The following is a 20,062-nucleotide window of genomic DNA, read 5'->3' on the forward strand; positions in this document are numbered from 1 at the left end:
ATGAAGTATTTCTGAAGTATTTCTTTATAGTTCATCTAAATGTGAAGAGTTTTGTTCCAAATCGCCATATCCCCTGTTATGATTCATATAGAAAAAAAAAATCAAAACAAATTGTGGTGCTTTGTTTGTTGTCATTAGTAGTGATTCTTCCAAAGAAAAAAAACCCCAATAAAACGCAGAGGGAATGGACAAAATTAGTATATTATAACATGACAATTATCATTCAGATTACATAGGTTACATGCAATCATAGAAGACAAAGAATCAATACTCATAACCTTAATAACCTATTGTGGATGAATTGTTTTACATCTGTTGACACAGAATCCCAATCCTCAGCAGTAAAAGGATTGATAATTCTTAAGTCAGTTGTGTGTTCAAGTGTTGGAATAAATATCTCCATCAATACGTCACATATCTTTTATAATCCATTACATCGCTGCTTCCTTTCTACTGATGGAGATACATCCTGTTTTTCCCTTCTCTTGCTGCAGGAAATGAAAAGAGAAGATGAATCGGTCAAGAATTTATCACTCATTTAAAACTCTGAGGAAACTGGGATGCATTAAACGCTGAGTAATTGTTGATTTTCTGGCTGCAGGCCGCTCTTAGCCGCTTTCTCTGCATAATTACATATATTAAAAAAGTACGCATAGTAGTAAGATGCTTAGGAACAACGTTAACAGCATCCCCATCGTGTAAATACCACATAATTACACCCATACAATTATTATGGCTGATATATACTTCATATTTCATGTATGCATTTATCATCCTGACTGGGAGGCAGAGTGTGAAAATCAATTGCAAGCTTCAATATATATTAAGATCTCACAATGTACACGTTAATGTGGCTGCAAGGGAAAAAAAATACTTGATCATTCTAAGGATTTATATTGTTAGTTATATTACTCTTATGCTGCACTGCAACAAATGCCTAAAATGCAGATGGAAATATACAATAAATCGAACTGAATGACTGTTGGTTACAGTTACAGTTAAAGTCTCTATGTTGTACTTAACAATAATAATTATGAGTATTGAATTCTAACATTCCAGAGCAATATAGGCTATGATTTAGACATTTCTTCTCTTAAGTATACCCTTTATTATTGCGAGTACACAGGTTTGAATTTACTGAACTGGCATCATCAAACATAGCCCATTAAGATGTTAAACTATGAGACTGAAGCTGTTGATTTAGTGCTCCATATCAGTTGGAAATTGAGGTATTAATTAATTCTCGCTGGGAGAATAGGAGCTTTGGAAAAGTCATTCAGATTCAATGCAGCAGCTCAACTCATCTGCTGATCAATCTGCTCTGTAATGAAAAAGCACCATAAGACCCAACAAATTCTCTCATTTGACGGCAGAGCACATGAATAAAAAATTAACCTTTACAATATTGAGATTTCATTTACTCAATCTGTCGGTGGGAAAAAAAAAAACATGGTTCTAGAGAACTATTTAGAGTGACTTTTAATTTTCCTTTTCTTGCAAGTGTTATATACTTTGTTCTTTTAGCTTTGGACTGTAATTTGAAAATTCTACTCTGAAAAAATAAGTGTAGAATGTATCTGAAGACCTTGGGGTGCTTTAAAGATCCAAAAGGTAATTTTAAGAACCTTAGGGACTCTTGAAAACCCCTCTAGATTGTACCTTAGGGACGTTGGAAACCCCTTTAGATGGTACATCTGGATGCTTTAAAATATCTAAAAGGCGCTTTTAAGAACCGTAGGGATCACTGGAAAACCCTTTAGATCGTACCTTGGGGTGCTTTAAAGATCAAAAGATGCTCTTAAGAAACTTAGGGACTCCTGGAAACCCCTTTAGATTGTACTTTGGGGTGCTTTACTTTTAAGAACCTTAGGGTTCCTTGGAAACCCCTTTAGATCGTACCTTGGGGTGCTTTAAAGATCTAAAAGGTGCTTTTAAGAACCTTAGGGATCCTTGGAAACCCCTTTAGATTGTACCTTGGGGTGCTTTAAAGATCTAAAAGGTGCTTTTAAGGACCTTAAGGATGCCTGAAAACCCCTTTAGATTGTACTTTGGGGTGATTTAAAGAGACAAAAAGGTATTTTAAGAACCTTAGAGACTCCTGGAAACCCCTTTAGATTGTACTTTGGGGTGCTTTACTTTAAAGAACCTTAGGGATCCTTGGAAAACCCTTTAGATGGTACCTTAGGGTGCTTTAAAGATAATAAAAAAAAATGTTTTTAAGAACCTTAGGGAGTCCTGAAAACCCCTTTAGATTGTACTTTGGGGTGCTCTAAAGACCCAAAAGGTACTTTTAAGAACCTTAGGGAATCTTGAAAACCCTTTAGATTGTAAGCGTCTTTGAAGCTTCCAACGATTGTTTTGCTAAAATAAAAAAAAATAAAAAAGTGTAATTTTGCATAATGTACTATTATATTTACAAATATACACTACTAATGTTTTGGACATTTGTATTCCATTTACATTTTTTGGAGCTACCTTTGTATTCAAATGTTCCTTATGTTGGATGTTAAGTGCATTTGTTATTGCATATGATTACACATAGATTTCTTGTAGAGACGTGCCTGTGTAGGGGATTTATAATTGCGCTATAGATATTAAGTTGAAGCAGAGCCGCCATTGATCTGATGGCTCAATTACAGTGCTGTTTCATTACTGTTAATAGTTATGAGTAGAAGCAATATTGGGTTAAACACCGGAACAAATGAAATGAATTATAACTGCATAATGAAATCCAATTTATTCATTATTATCTTTAAGGTCAATGGGGTCCCTCGGAGAATCTCAAGGGGTTCATCCAGTTTCATTTTGAAACTCCCTACAGGTTCCTTCATTTTACACCGTTTAACCCATAGTGACTGGTAAAACCATCCAACTGTACTCCTTTAAAGGTGCCATATTATTCAGTGTTCATAATTTTGTTTTCAAACATACTCAGGATAAGAATAATGTTCTTCATGATGTTTTGAATAACTATACTGTAGTTTAGTTAAAAGAATGAATTGACTGAATGAATTTGAAGAAGTCCTCACAGGCAGAAGGGTTACAATACTAGATCCTTGATTGGCCAACAACACCGGCTCATCGAATTCATATGCTGCAAACTGGGCTGGATTTCGGTGAGGGGGGCCAATCAGGACCAAGTCTAGTTGTGATGCGTTTACTGGGGTTTGTCTAAAACTGCCTAGAAAAAAGGCCGGATTTTTGAAAATGCTTTAAATTTATACATTATGTAATAGTTTATAAAGATGACTATCGCAATTAGTTAGTTAATGCTTAATAAGCATTAACTAACCCTTAATTAACAGTTAACTAATGTGTCTGGTAATCATTTACTAATGGTGTTCATTTTAACTAAGGTATTAATTTATACATTATTTAATAGTCATCTTTATAAACTTTTAAATAATGTATAAATTAATACCTTAGTTAACATAAATTACACATTAGTTAACTGTTAATTAAGGGTTAGTTAATGCTTATTAAGCATTAACTAACCCTTATTAAGCATTAACTAACCCTTAACTTAGTGTACCCTTATTGTAAAATGTTACCATAAAATTTGAACAATGTCTACAGCAATTAAATATATTTGATCACATATAGAGGAAACATTTGAATTCCTATAATAGCGCCCCTTTAACTCTCCTGTACCAAGGTGCTGTTGCTGCTCTCTTCACTGTTGTTGTTGTTGCGTAATGCCATATTACAATAAAACTGTGATTATCCTTGATTATGTATGTACTTCGGTAATGTCATGTTGTCTTTCCCCACAGTCGATGCCTCTCTAGCCATCCGTGCAATAAAAGATAATCACACCAGGCGGCCCTTCCTTTCTCCGGGTCCATTATGGCTGGTTATTGACCCTTCCTGTCACATCATGTACATGCTTACACTCTGTATTGCCATTCAAGCACATAATTAATCACCGCGGTAGTGTGTCGCGACTCGTGGCGAGGCGCGGCCGTCGCAGACTTGATAAATCACCCGCAGATCGAAGCACATTCTGCGCCAAAGGGTTTTGAGCAAAATACAGCCACCTAGGAGACTGAGATCAATGAGGCTCTTGACCCGCTCGCACAGAACCTCCAGGTTGAAGTTATAAAAACCTGGGAAGCAGTAAGCTCACACAGGAGCAGGCAGTGACTAAGTGCAGTTATTTTGTACTTGTGAGGTGAGTATTTCCTTTAGAAAAGATAAAAACCGGTGCGGCGCGCTTCTCTCTTAACACAGTCGTGAGTTATGGTTCCTTAAAAGCGAGGCCCGGGATGCAAAACTGGAGGGTTATTGAGATTTCAAGCACGCAGGTTGGGCGCCCCAAGTTAACAGAAAAAAAATGTGATGCGATGTAGCAAGTGTTTACGTTACAGGGTTGTTGTTTTTTTGATAAATAATGTAGCAAACCAAAGGAGAGGCTGCATTGATTTGACAAATGGCTCCTGGCATTTGTGTGTCAGCCCGGCTGTCAGGCTGTAATCAAGCTTTTCGCTGTAATCATGTGATGTAATCATCAGGGCTGGACCGACGCGGGTCTTTGAAGGCCGATACTGACAGTGATATTTTAGGATTGAAGCTGATATTTTATGGTGATCTTTCATTTTGACCATTTTCATACCCCAAAAATCTGTTTTTCTCCCAGAATTGTATGTTTGTCAGGGTGCAAAGCCTTTGAAACAGCATTTAGGCCATCATGGGACACTAAAACTCTCCATTGAAAGTCAGATGAATGAAATTGTTTTAGGTGGGTTAGTAGCGCCTTAAAGCAGAGTGAGGAAGAATTCATTCTTTTTATAGACTGACACTCTGAAGAGTAAAAAACGGAGGAACCTCCAACATGTTGGAGGTGAACAACACTGACTGGCCAATATCGGGAGCGTATCTATGTTCCCAGGGTCCTATGTTTAACCCTAACCCTAACTAACCATATTAAGCGAATACAGAGCTGGGGAACATCATTTTCAGGTTCCCATTATGTGCTATATAGAGCTGGGGAACATAGGACCCTGGTAACATAGGACCTTGGGAACATAGGACCCTGGGAACATAGGACCTTGGGAACATAGGACCCTGGGAACATAGGACCCTTTGTCATGTTCCCATTATGTGCCATATAAATCTGGGGAACATAGGACCCTGGGAACATAGGAATGACTCCCCAATATCCAACTTTTAATAAAAAGCCAATATCGGCAAACCAATATTTCCGCTAACTAACCATGTTGCCCCAGGCATCAAGAGGAGGTGAAAGGAGAGGAGATATGGAAGTTGTGCCACACACAAAAAAAAAAATAGATGCTCTCTATCACTGATATGGAAATAAGAGGAGTACCACCAGCATAGTGTAATCAAGGACAGAAAAACAGAGGAGAGGAACGAGAAAGAGAGAGAGAGCAGAGTCCCCGAAGACAGTGGAGTGCGAGAGCTAATAATCAGTTTGTTCTTTGCTGATTACAGGCTAATCATGGCCCAAACACAGGCAGCGAGACCCGCCGCCGCCGCCCGGAATAAATTTCCCGACGCCACTCGCTTCCGTTCCCGTCTCTCCTCCTCCGTCACGTGATGAGCAATCTGCGGGAAAAGGAGAGAACGAAATCAATGTCTATTATCTATTAAGAAGCTTCCCCGGGGTTCCGAGGGTGATAATATTTACGCTATTAAGGCTCCTAATTTGCATCCGAACGTACACACGGGAAAGCAAGAGTAAACACTAAAAGCAAAAGAGCGAGACGAAAGACCGAAAATCGCGCGCAAGGTCTGCAAAATCAAGTTTGAATCACAGCGTTTTTTCTTCTTTCTTTTTTTTCTTTAACGACGAGGAGAGGAGAAGTGCCGTCCCACCAAGATCCTGAGAGGAATGCAGCGGTAACTGAGAGGCGCGACTAAGAATCCACCTCCAAACCCGTTCATCTAAGAATCCACCTCCGAACCCGTTCATCTAAGAATCCACCTCCGAACCCGTTCATCTAAGAATCCACCTACAAACCCGTTCATCTAAGAATCCACCCCTGAACCCGTTCATCTAAGAATCCACCTCCGAACCCGTTCATCTAAGAATCCACCTACAAACCCGTTCATCGAAGAATCCACCTACAAACCTGTTCATCTCCAAACCCGTTCATCTAAGAATCCACCCCCAAACCCGTTCATCTAAGAATCCACCTCCAAACCCGTTCATCTAAGAATCCACCTCCAAACCCGTTCATCTAAGAATCCACCCCCAAACCCGTTCATCTAAGAATCCACCCCCAAACCAGTTCATCTAAGAATCCACCTCCAAACCCGTTCATCTAAGAATCCACCTCCAAACCTGTTCATTACCTCTCCGCCTAAAAGCAGTGGCTCCAATTCCAAAGCCAGTGTGTGAAGCTGAGCAGAAATCTCCCAGGTTCTTTAGCACAGAATCATGCATCTCCCTTTCATTGGCCACATGTAGCACACTGGAGGATGGCAAATTGGGCCGAACTAATTACAATTTAAACGAAACCATAATTGGACATTTTGCGCTTGTCATACGATGAGAGACAGATGGGTTTGTAATTGCATTACAAGTCTGACATCACGGCGGCGCGTTACGCTGCGGCACCTCCCATGCCCTTCATGGGGCGGTGGTGAGAAGTGGCCCGCGTTCAAAAACAATTTGCTGTTGGATTTCCATAATCGCTCTGGCGGCGTTGAAACCGGAATGATTTATCAACCAAATCAGGATAAATCGCCGCAGTCGTCGGCATTGTAGTCATTTTTCGATTTGCGCAAATGTGGCAAAATTGGGGAGAAATCTGGAAATTTACGGGTTGAATTTCACAACGTCAAAGTGGTAAACTGCAATGTTTTCATGTAAATAAATGTCTGTTTTGCTACTCTCTATGGCTATTGATGTAACACAATAGTGATTCAATCTATACAACTTAGAGTGGGAATCAGTCCAAAGATATGCTGTTTGTGTAGTATCGTATATAATGTATATAATCTAGTAAAATGATGTGTAGTATGATGTATGTAACCTATATGATGTGTGTAGATATATATATGATGTATGTAACCTATATGATGTGTGTAGATATATATATGATGTAGTATATATATGACATATACTGTATATGATGCTATGTAAAGCCCTTTGAGACATGCTTGTGATAAGGGGATATACAAATAAACAAATAAACAAAACGAATTCCCAAAGAGCTCACAACACAATATTATCATATGTTGGCCATTCTGTGTCATAACAATGTGGTCCTGAATGTTTTGCAATGTATGATTGGGTTTGATATATTTTTTATTCCACTCTTCAGCTGGCAGCAGTGAAATATCCACATCAATAATACCTGTGAGTACAGTAAAAAACTCACAAACACAAATCAATTACTAGAGCAAATTGAATACCTTTCATACTCTTTCAACATTTTTCTTCTCAAAAGAGCACAGTTTAACATAATTTCTAACCTTGAAATGTATATTTAAAGTAATATTCTGCAACATTTTCATATAAATAAATGTCTATTTTGCCACTCTTGATCACCAGTTGCTATGACACAATAGTGATTCAAGCTTTTAAGCTTTTACATTTGCTGATCTAAACACCGTTTGATTGACAGGTGATCTCTGGGAAGTGCAGTGCAGAAACACCACAGCAATGAGCACTTAGCAGCACTGTGGTCATGTATGTGACTGAAGGACTGGCTGGTATGAATCAGTCTGGCTGGGTGAGTCAGTGCTGTGATGGACCGATTTCAATGAGCTTGTCAATCCAGATGCCTTCAACATGTGCCCCATAAAGACTTCTGTTAGGTAAATGTAGCCTAGACCAGCAGCAGGGTTGCAGCAGCTTTTCAATAGTGACTTTATAAACACTCGTAAAGTGCAATATAGGTACTTAGGCTATATTCTGTATTTGATTATGATTTTATCTTTTTCGTCTACTGTTTCTATATTGTTTTTATAATACTGGTTTTATATTGTCTTTTATTCTTCTCTGACTTTTAACAAGGTACACAAGCAACCACTAAGCTAAATTCCTTGTATGTGCAAATGTACTTAGCCAATAAAATTATTCTGATTGTGATTCTGAACCAGTGGGAAACTCGTCCAGGATAGCACCAGCTGGTAAATACACAGCAGCTTGTCAAAGTGCACACTTGAGACGTTTGTCACAGCAGTGTGACGGCAAGGCCTCCCTGGAGAGTACAGCGTCGCTCCAAGTCAAGTCCAAGTCAAGTCCATGTCATTAATGTCAAGTCCCAAGTCTAAATGTAGAACAGCAAGTCAAGTCAGAACAAATCAAGAGTCCAGTATCAATTTAATATCTTAAAGAAAACTAGATATCTAGGACTTTTCAATGCAATATGGTTTTAATAGTATAAAAACTTGGTAAGAGCATCATGAGTTTGATTTCTAGAATCAGTTTCAACTTCAATAAATTCAATCATTCCATACAAATTCAGAAAACAGAATTTAAATTCAGTCATCTGCTGGAACAAATCTCATCACTTTCAATCTAAGTCATTTACACAAACACAAGATCTCAAGTCAAGACTTTAGAAACCTTTTCAAGTCATCAAAGTACAAGTCAGAGTCAAGTCCCAAGTCACCAGAACCCAAGTCAAAGTCAAGTCCCAAGTCAAAAGAACCCAAGTCAAGTCTCAAGTCACCAGAACCCAAGTCAAAGTCAAGTCCCAAGTCAAGTCCCAAGTCACCAGAACCCAAGTCAAAGTCAAGTCCCAAGTCAAGTCCCAAGTCAAATGAACCCAAGTCAAAGTCAAGTCCCAAGTCAAATGAACCCAAGTCAAAGTCAAGTCCCAAGTCAAAAGAACCCAAGTCAAAGTCAAGTCCCAAGTCAAAAGAACACAAGTCAAGTCCCAAGTCACCAGAACCCAAGTCAAGTCCCAAGTCACCAGAACCCAAGTCAAGTCTCAAGTCACCAGAACCCAAGTCAAAGTCAAGTCCCAAGTCAAGTCCTAAGTCAAAAGAACCCAAGTCAAGTCCCAAGTCACCAGAACCCAAGTCAAGTCTCAAGTCACCAGAACCCAAGTCAAAGTCAAGTCCCAAGTCAAGTCCTAAGTCAAAAGAACCCAATTCAAGTCAAGTCCCAAGTCACCAGAACCCAAGTCAAGTTTCAAGTCTTCTCTTCACGCATCCAGTCAAGTCTCAAGCAATTTAAACTGTGACTCGAGTCTGACTCGAGTCCAAGTCATGTGACTCGTGCCCCCACCTCTGGTACTCGCTAATCAATTCAGCGTCCGGGGCCCGCTGTTTCTCTGCCTCTCATTCCCACAACTGCCAAGTACATTTACATCCTTCTGAGGTGAGAGAGAAACAGAACAAGAGTGATATTACAACTGTCTGTGGCTGTTACCCGTACTTGCTCGACTGCACATGGACAGCGATGAAGTGCTAGAAAAAAGGTGCCTACAATATGAACTCCGGTTGGTGATGGAAAAAGGCCAGGATTCAGAAATGTGTGCAAAATCTTCTCGACAAGACATACTTTCCATGTCACTTACAACAGTGGTTCTCAACGTGGGGTCCGGGGACCACCAGGGGTCCTTGAGGGCATCCCAGGGGGTCCCCAGCAAACTGATGAATCGTTAAACTTCATTATTTCATTCACAAGAACAATTATAGAATGTGAAGAATGGCTATTTTGATCATAGTTTCACTGTTATCTCTCTACTTACAATACAGATAGTCATGGAATTCTGGCCAAAATCATTTCCAACAATAAAAATATTCTCAGATTTGGGTCCGAGAGACAAAATCTCATCAAATGTGGACTAAATTAGGGGTCCTTGATATGAAAAAGGTTGAGAACCACTGACGTACAACATTCAGTAATGCTTTACTTGAAGTGCATTGTTATGCGTTTCCAGTATATTAAGCCCATTACAATATAATACAATACAATATAAGAACATATTACATATATATTACATTCTATTTAACATCATGTCTTTATTGCTCCACTAGATTGTGTTTGTTATTTCCTGCTCTGATTATAATAATTATCACACACTCATATTGGGTTTAAAATGCACTTGTGAGCACCACTTCAAGCAAAGTGTTACCCAATATTTATATTCGCTTTGAAAAGAAAGGGCGACTCTCTCTCTCTCCCAGATAAGGAGGGCAAACTGAGTCTACCATCGGTGGGTTTACCTTCTACTAATCCCTGCTTATCAAAAAATAAATTGAACGTCCCGTATCGAGTCGCCCAAGGTACGGTAAACAAAATATTCAGGTGGCGCCAAAGCTTCATCTTTCAGTAAGCGGACGTGTGTGTTTTTTAACCAGACATTTGGACACACTGCTGATATGTGGCCCCTGTGGTTGCCAGCATTGCCATGGCAACACTATTCATGTCCCCCGGTCTGAAATTATGGTTGGCGTACAGTCGGGGCTGTAACTAGGATATCTGATTTGGGGTTTGTGTGTGATAATAATAACAGGCATCTGGTAATTTTGTTCCTTTTGTACATGGTATGGACGCATTCCTTATTGGCTTTTCCTTAGGTGGTTCCCCTCATCTGCGTTTTGTTCCGCAGACTGTATCAGCAGTAATCCCTGACCTTTGCTATTCATACTTTCTGTCAGGAAATGATTGACTCTTCCAATCCCTATGAAAAAAACATTCATATTAATTTAGGTTTCAAAGCGGGAGGAGGGCTCTTTTCGCGGCTTTATTTGAAGGATCAGAAAATCTCATCGAGATCGAAATGAAACCGCTAAACCCCCAAACTTCAATTGAAGTTTGATATCATCCCCTGGCAAACATGAGTGGATTTGGTTTTAATAGCTGCCTTTAATCCCTGCAATGCGATTTAACTCGAAGAAGTGCAGGTCAATGATGAAAAACTTGAAAATATGATTATGTTATCCAGAAATATTTGAACCCTAGAGAATTACCTGTCACGGGCTGTGAAGGAGGGATGAATAGCCCAAATTCTCATTCGGAATTACATTCTGTTCCTTTGTATACAAATCGGCTTACTCATTGTTTTGACAGATTGCACAACAATGCTGTTAAAATTCAGCTCAGGCTCCAGCCGCCGCACTGAGAAGTCTATTGGAAGTGGAACAGAGGTTCGGAAATAGCACACGGGCAACTGTGCACACCGGATCCTGTATGCAAACACATGCATACACAAGCAGGGCCAACACGCACACACACACACACACACACGAGCACTGGAATGCCAAAACCCATGAGCATTATAATTACATGCATGCTTTGCCCTGACTTTGAGTCTTAACATTTTTTTAACCGGAAAATTAAAAACCTGCACACCCACGGTTTTCAAACAACGGCAGCAGTGGGAACCCTGTCATCGGCACATTATTATAAGACAGCTTTACACGCTAAATTGCTCTTGGGGGCTTTCAGGTGATGCAATGCTACTCACTGGCGGCCATATTGGAAGTCCACAGCTCTTGGGCTGTGAACCGCATGGTTGCGTTTCTACAACTTTGCCGTCTCAACAGAATTAAATAGACATGGTTCATTTCTGTGCTGTTAGAAACTGATTCATCACTGATGCAACTTTTGTGTTTAGATAATGTCAGCTTGTTAGCTAACCATAGTATCTGGCCAATATAGAACCTCCTTGATCTGGCCAGTTAACCATCACTGTTTTGTTAACACATTTGCTTTGCACACTAGCTAACATATTTAGTAGAAGCTAGCATTAGCAGTGGCGAGTGGTCGCATGTTTACATTAGCATCCATTGCTTTGCTAAATTAGTCTGCTGGCTAGTTAGCTAGCTAACAGTTTGTTCAGGTTAACTGAACTGACTCTTCTCAAGCTGCGGCACAGTGGCTCAGTGGTTAGCACTGTTGCCTCACAGCAAGAAGGTCCTGAACCCCGGTTCGTCCCAGGTCCTTTCTGTGTGGAGTTTGCACGTTCTCCCCGTGTTTGTGTGGGTTTCTGCCGGGTGCTCCGGTTTCTTCCCACCATCAAAGACATGTAGCCTATGTTAGGGTTAATACTAGAGTTGTTCCAACCAGTATCGGAAATGCCTCCGATACAGCCTAAAATGCTGGATCGGGTATCGGCGAGTACGCGAGTCTATGCACCGATCCGATATCATGTAATTTATTAGCCCCGAAAAAAATCAACTTTAAAGTAGTTTCCCCCGGATAAAACGTCCGTTTTCCCGGAAATCTATACTTATATACTAAATTTATACTGTTACTGTACTATTTAAAATTTTAAATGTCTTTTATTTTACTAAATTGAGACTGCACTTTAACAGTTTTTTAAAGGAATTGTTATTTATTCCTTGATTTATTTATTTATGTTCTTTTTCAGTTATGACTGACTGTCAAACTAGATAATAAAGTTCTATGGCATCCATTTTCTGTATATTTGTTCATGTTTTACAAAGGGTTTAACCTGAGCCAGGCCATACAACAATGATAGCAATCATATCACATCCTTACGGGGTTAGCAGTATACAGCTGTATATATTTTTTAACGCACTGGTATCGGATCGGTACTCGGTATCGGCTAATACGCAAGTTCAGGTATCGGAATCGGTATCGGGAAGGAAAAAATGGTATCGCAACATCTCTAGTTAATACTCCTGTCAGTGCCCCTGACCAAGGCACTGGCAAAAGAACTGGAGTTCCTGGGCGCTGTACTGCGGCTGCCCACTGCTCCTAGTGTGCGTATAGGATGGATCAAATGCAGAGGACAAATTTCCCCACGGGGATAATAAAGTATACAAAATCCAAATACAAACTGTTGGGGGTAAAGGCAGTTTATACCGGCCACACACTGTAGGACTTCTATGCACTGCATCGCACAATTAACGGATTTCACACATTGTTTTGTCTCTCAGTTGTAAATGTGCTCACACTAGACGATTAGGGAAGGACAGGGGATCGCACACTTAGCGATATAACTGCAGGCTCCTGGAACACCAGCGACATCAGGCCCTCTGATCATGTGGGAACCTGCACAATTCAACATGAATCAGTATACCAGTATGATATTATCAATGTGTATTAATATGCACTGAAAAAAACAAAAACAAACACAAAAACAGACTCTGAAGGCGTGACTGTAGAGATCTGGTCAGCATTGGCAGTACACATCTTTGAGAGAGTTGGAGGTGAGTTCATCATACAAAAGGTAACAGTAGTTAAGCTTGTAAGGACAGGAGTTCCCAAATATAATATAACTTTTTAATACAACTCTTCTGCCTCACCTCACTGTAAACTCCACTCTTGGATTGAATCTGTGCTCCCCACACACTTCAGGACCCGTCCAGACATCGGGTCGTAAGTATCAGACGTGTTTGATACGATCGGGGCGGCACAGATCAGCCTGCGAGTCGATCAGGATGGTTGAGATAGAATCTGTAAACCGCTCACACTACAAGATGATCTGGGCCAACAATCTGTCCCGACCAGCCTCAAATCTGGACCAGCCCCCCCCGATCCTTATCAGGGCTAAATCGGGTCTAAAATCGACCAGAGAATCCTACATTTGGAAACAAATCTACCTTACCAGACTATTCACTTTTACTGAGAACATTTCTGAATATTTAAAGTGCTAAAGGCAAATCGTGTTAATTTATGACATATATGGTTTTTAGGGGCATTGAGGGGTGCTGAATTCAAATCTGCTGTATGCCCAGCTCAAAAATGGCCAATAATGCCTCAACAATTGAGAAATCCAAGATGGCCGCCACCACCGGGCAGAAATGTATTTAAGTACATATCTTCTTGACTAAACAAGGTAGAAACTTCAATGAAATGTGCTTTTGTAGGTTTTCATATATGGGGAATCCAATGCCATATTCTGATTTGAGATAAAATGTGAAGAAACTGCTTGGAACTCATATATATTGTGAAAATGGTCGTCTTTAGTGACGAATAATTCGTCAACCAAATACGATCCAGAAGCAGGTTGATCCTAGATGTATAATGTCCTTACTTTGTTTTTCAAATATGTATTTGCATACAGGAGAGTTGAGTTCAGTACACCTACAAACCTTATATGTCATCTATTAACACGATTTTCCTTCCGGGTTAAGATTTTATGAAAATTGACCCAGTCTCCAGCCACAACAAGCTTTTTCAGCTAGCTCTCTTTCCCATGATCGTGCCAGTTGTGGCTGCTGGGAGATTTGCGATACAAACACCTCTATTAGTCTGTGGTCATGTGAACATGGGCTAGGCCTAATACCTGCCTCATGATTGTATTATGATTATGATAATGTGTTAGATTCCCTCATGTGGACACCACGGAGAATAACTATAATGCATGCAACACACCTCACCTTTGTTTGTGCGTGCTCTCATTGTGGTGTGTAATCAATCAACCATGATAGAGCACACACACACACACACCGCAGTGTGTTTACCTCCATGTGGACAGGATAGTAATCTGCTTAGCTGGACAGTACACATGGTTTAGAAACCACAGCACATGATTAGCAGTAATTTCACACCTGGGGGGAGCTGATAGATGCGTCTTCCATGTGTTAGATGGGGTTAGTTACCACACCGAGAACAGGCATCATGTATGCAACAAGGGAGAATATTGAATTATTATGTTATTACTGCAAGGGTTAGACTGATATATGGGTTTGGCAATATTGGCCTCTTATGAAATATCGGATATCAGCCAGTCAGTGTGATCCACCTCTGAAATGATGGAGGTTCCTCCCTGACCACATCTACAGAAAAACACACACAATTCATTTTTTTTTCCTTTTTTCCATTTTTTTTGTAAATGAATTCTTCATTTAAAGCGAAAAATGTATCCCAGAGTTCCCCTACTATTAGGCGTGGTGGGTCACCCTGCCTGAAAGAGCTGCTAACTAAAAGAATTCCATTATTGTGGGGTTCAGTGGAAAGTTTTAGTGTCCCATCATGCTGCTTCAGAGGCCTTTCCACTCCAGCAAGGATAAAATTCTGGGGGGAAAACACTGAATACTTGATTTTTTTGGAATTTCCCAGTCATGAAAATGCTTAAGGATACTGAGAGACCAGTATCAGAATCGGCCAAAACCCATATCAGTCTAATGGTAATTTCTGCAGAAATTAATAGTCTATCATGGCATCATACTGGTGAAAATGTAAGTTGTATAATTTTGGTGACGTTGCAATATCCTAGTCATATTCCTATGCGTATTCCTATCAGTACACAGTGGAGTATAGTGGAGTCATTTAGCTTAGGAGTCAAGCCTTTGGGGATAAACTGTGTGTTTGTGCGTGTGTGTGTGTGTGTGTGTGTGTGTATTTGCGTGTGCATGAATATGCGCATGTGGTCCTGGGTAGAGCATGGCACTTACACTTGCGAGGGCTTGGGGGTAGGGTTCAACTAATATGAGTATGCGTGTGTGTGTGTGTGTGTGTGTGTGCGTTGGGATTGAATTTATGACTATCAAAACATCTTCCGCACTGTTATGGACTTCGTTGGGCGAGCTACAATCCAGAGGGAGCGAGAGAGAGAGAAAGAAAGAGAGAAAAAACAGGCAATTATCAATCAAGGCAGCAGATTGGAGCATTTAAAAAGACTCATTCATACAAAGATTTGTGGCAGCATTTCAGTGCCTCTGATTAGAATCCTGGAATTGTAAATTGTGGCTAATTAGGCTGTCATGGGTTCATTAAGGGCTTCAGCGACTCGGCTCTCCCTCACCTGCATGTATATTAAAACTCATTAGCCTCCTTGTCTGAGACACCACTTGCATTAATTGCCATTGATGCCCCGGCTCTGTACGCAGGGGCCTTTTCATGCTCCCTTGCACAGCATAGTTAGCAACATGAAAGTCCTTTGAGAATAACCTCGTTTTCTCTCCCCCCCCCCCCCACCTTTTTCTCCTTTGTATGCGGTTTCTAAGAATAAATCGCACAGCTTTTATGTCTCAAAGAGTCGTTTAAGACAATGCGGGGCCCCAGCCGTTGTCGTCGGCTACAAAAAAAAAAAAAAAAACACAACGCACCAAGGCAGCTAAAGGAAAGAGAAAGAGATGAAACGTGTCTATCAGCGGGGTCCAGGTCTCAGGTAAAACCAGTAAAAAATATAATCAAAAATAGATCCTCTCGATAGCAGCGGAAGTGAAAAACTTCTCACATCTGAGGCAATTTAGACAAAGGCAATAACTCCCAGCACAGCCCACTTTCCCTACATAATTGCATCTGTAACTGCTCTGCTGCCCACTTTCCCCTTCTGAAGTCCATTCACCATTACAGACATTTTGCTGTTAAAGACTCAGGCCCAGATTCACTGAAGGATTGAGCAGGGAAGAGCGCACTATATCACTAAAATTACCAAAATCAGAAAGACATGCTATTCACTAACCGTGCACAATGAGTGGGAAGCTGCCTAATATCACCGGTCAGAAAATAAAGACTCATTGTGCGTGTCATGGTCATGCATATGAAAATTTGATGTAGATCTCTTTATTTTGTCCAGAGTTTGTCCACTGAGAATAGCAACTATCATTGCTGAAAGACCCTTACAAAAAAGTCACATGTGAAAACCATGTGTCAAATCAAGCACATGTGCTTTTTGGACATGTGTTGGTTTTCATGTGACCATTTTTTCTTAAAGTTTTTCACATTGTATTCTGACATCATGTGACAGTTTTTTTTTTTTACTTCAGATGTGAACATTTTTATTCATACGTGAAAAACATTTTTTCCACATGTGAATTTTTTTTTTTTTTCACATTTTCTTCACCTTTTCACCTGACAATATTTGTTTCACAAGTGAAAACTTTATTTTGCAAGCAAAGGTCAAAATTCATTTTCACACGGGAAATGGGAAATTTCACATGTTCTCAAATGAAAACCAACATTATGGGAAAACCAACATGTGAAAATATTTGAATTCTGGGTTTTCTCCTGTGACTTTTTTGTAAGGGCAGCAAGTCACGCAAGCAAAGGAGAGGGTTTTCCATCCTAAAATCTCAGATCAGATCAGAACGCTCCAATTATAAAGGGGCTGTTGGGTGCAAGGGTGCCAGACTTGGTGGATTACAGGTCTTACAGCTGAAGCACACAGCTCACGCTTACAATTGGTGATGAAGGGGGCTATCAGCTTGTTTTTGCCACATCTTGATTTGTAGAATAAAATGCGCAAAATTGCCCTCACAGTGCAATCTCAGTGAATGTGGACCTGAATATGGGCTCATATCGGGCGCTTATCGCTTATCGGGCGCTGTGTTGCATGTTATCATGCAACACAGACCTGGAATAACCTCCCAGATGATATTAGACAAGCCCTGACTCTACCCTGTAATAGCTAAAAACGTATCTTTTCAGCTCAGCTTTTAAATAACCTTAATTTTAACTCTTTCTGTTCAGGATCCCAACAGAGCTGACACGGGCAAGTACGAATTTTCATTGGTCTTGTCCAGGTAATGCTTACTTGCGCATGAGTGAACACTATATGTGGGGGGGGACAGAGCTTTACCCTGTATGATTCTCATCCATCTCTGGATGGTGAGGTTTTTGACCAAGAGGAGAATCTATGATTCTCGTCTGCCTTAGGCAGTGAGATCTGACGTAAATATCAGATCAAGAGTAGAATCAGGAAGGACAGGGGAAAAGAAAATTACAGAAAAACATATGGGTTCACTCACAATGTGCATCTAAAAGTGGGAGTATTTGTTGTATTTGTTGTATTTGTTGTGTTCTTTCATCTTTCTATCTCATTTGATTTGAACTGCACTAGTTCACTTTTTAAGTCTTTTATCTTTTGTATCTCTTGTCTGTACTCTTGCACTTTTTAATTGTAAATCTTTTACCTTTACTGTATTTTTATCACTCTGTAAAGCACTTTGAATTGCCCCAGTGTATGAAATGTGCTATACAAATAAAGCTGCCTTGCCTTGCCTTGCCTATATATAAAGCTTGAAAGTGTGAGCGCAGTGTGTGACATGTCTGTGTTATACGGCTGTCGCCTGGCTGCTCGGTGTCACAGGTCTTGTTCTGCTTCAGTTAGAGTCTGGTACACCTGTCTGTGCGGTGAAGTGTGGATTCCCTGGAGAAAAGCACTACCCTAAAACACAGGCTGCAGCACATCTAGCTCTGTGCAGCATCTGCTTCCAATTACATGGACATATTAGTGTATTCATACAAGGGTTCAACCGATATGGCTTTTTGAAGGCTGATGCTGATATCGATATTGTAGATTTAGGACCTTAGATTGTCTAGTGCTGGCTTGCTAAATGTCCCAAAAATGAATTACAAAATATATGGTGAAGCAGCTTTCTGTTCTTATGCACCAAAGGTTTAGAACAAACTCCCATTACAAATAAGACAAGCAACTTCTGTTGATAGTTTTAAGAAAGAGCTCAAAACCCATTTTTATGATCTTGCTTTTAATTAATTCCACCTTTTTATTTTAACACCATTGTTATTAATTCATACTTCTTTTATTTTTCTTATACTTGTTTTATATTTCTTGTACTTGTTTTATGCTTTTTATATCTAGGATTGTTCTTTATTATTTTTTAATTTATTTTATTATTATACCTGTTTTATATTTCTTATACTTGTTTTGTGCTTTTTATATCTTAGGATTGTTTTTATCATTATTTATTGATTTTTATTGTTTCTCTTGTAAAGCACTTTGAGCTGCATTTTATGATATGAAAGGTGCTATATATATAAAGTTTATTATTATCATCATTATTATTATTAATTGAAGCCACCGATTGCCAATATTTTGCGCTGATGTTCAATATCTTAAAATTTGACCATTTTCATGTAAAAAAAAAAAAAAAAAAAAAAAATCCAATACAGGGTGGAAAAGCCTCTGAAACAGCATTTAAACCATCATGGGACACTAAAACTCTCCACTGAAACCAATACTAATGAAATTATTTTAGATGGATAACAACAGTACTATAGAAGTATTCACTGTTTCCCCCAGATTGGCAAGTTCATTCAAGTTAAGTTCTTCCCCTAGACAACCAGTGTAGTGTTGATCAATTATACAATAAACACGTAATCAATCAAACTGCATCATATCCATCATATCAGAGGTGGACCACACTGTCTGGACCAGATCCCATTTCTAACAAAAGGCTGATATCTGCTCGTACATTAAGAAGAGATATGGGTTTTGCTTGATGTGAAAACATTATTTATGCATGATAGGTCCACATCAGGCCTGCCGCCAAGGAGAAGTGACAGCTGATAAATATCAACTCTTACTACATTAGGCTTTTAGTCATTTAGTCATTTCTAGATGTAATGGCACCAAGACTGGTTGTAGTTGTGTTCTTGCTCAAGGTGAACGTCCCCAGAAGTTTCCAGTATTTGGTTTTTACTGCGACTTGAATAAAATATCAGTACGCCACAAATCTCTTTAAAAGCCCTTCTCCTCCATGGGGAAACTCTTGTGTTTCCTATTAGAAGAGATTTTGCAAAATTCCATCATGTAAAAGACAAAAACGAAGAATTTCAGCTGTGTTTTGTGTATTCCATATTGTTTTTCAAAATAACACTTTCTCTCGCATCTGGGCATGGGGTTGTAGCACCATTCAGATGTGCTTCTATTGAAAAGCATCCAAGGGTCTCCCATTGACAAGTACAGTATATAGGACTCTATAGACTCTATAGACCAGTGGTTCTCAACCTTTTTCATATCAAGGGCCCCTAATTTAGTCCACATTTGGGCCCCGGACCCCCCATTTGATAAGACTTTGTCTCTCAAACCCAAATCTGAGAATATTTTTATTATTAGATATGATTTTGTCCAGAATTCCATGCCTATCTGTATTGCAGGTAGAGAGATAACAGAGAAACTATGATCAGAACAGTCATTCTTCTACATTCTCTAATTGTGTTAACTTCTTTTAAATGAAATAACGCTGAAGTTTAACAATTCATCAATCTGCTTGGGACCCCCTGGAACCCCCTCAAGGACCCCTGGTGCTCCCCGGACCCCACGTTGAGAACCACTGCTATAGACAACCCCCCTTGGCCTTTTCCTATGTACCCAACTGCCCCAGCCCGGTCTGGCCCAGATTAATTACCCCCCCTCTAATTCGTTTAGTGCGTGACAGCTGTGGAAAGCGGGCGGCCTGCTGATACATCCTGTTA

The sequence above is a fragment of the Centroberyx affinis genome, unplaced genomic scaffold (genome assembly GCF_046629955.1).
Source record: "Centroberyx affinis isolate AG114_WGS23_722 - 3 ecotype Tasmania unplaced genomic scaffold, CSIRO-AGI_Caff_v1 ptg002594l_1, whole genome shotgun sequence".
Classification (NCBI taxonomy): domain Eukaryota; kingdom Metazoa; phylum Chordata; class Actinopteri; order Beryciformes; family Berycidae; genus Centroberyx; species Centroberyx affinis.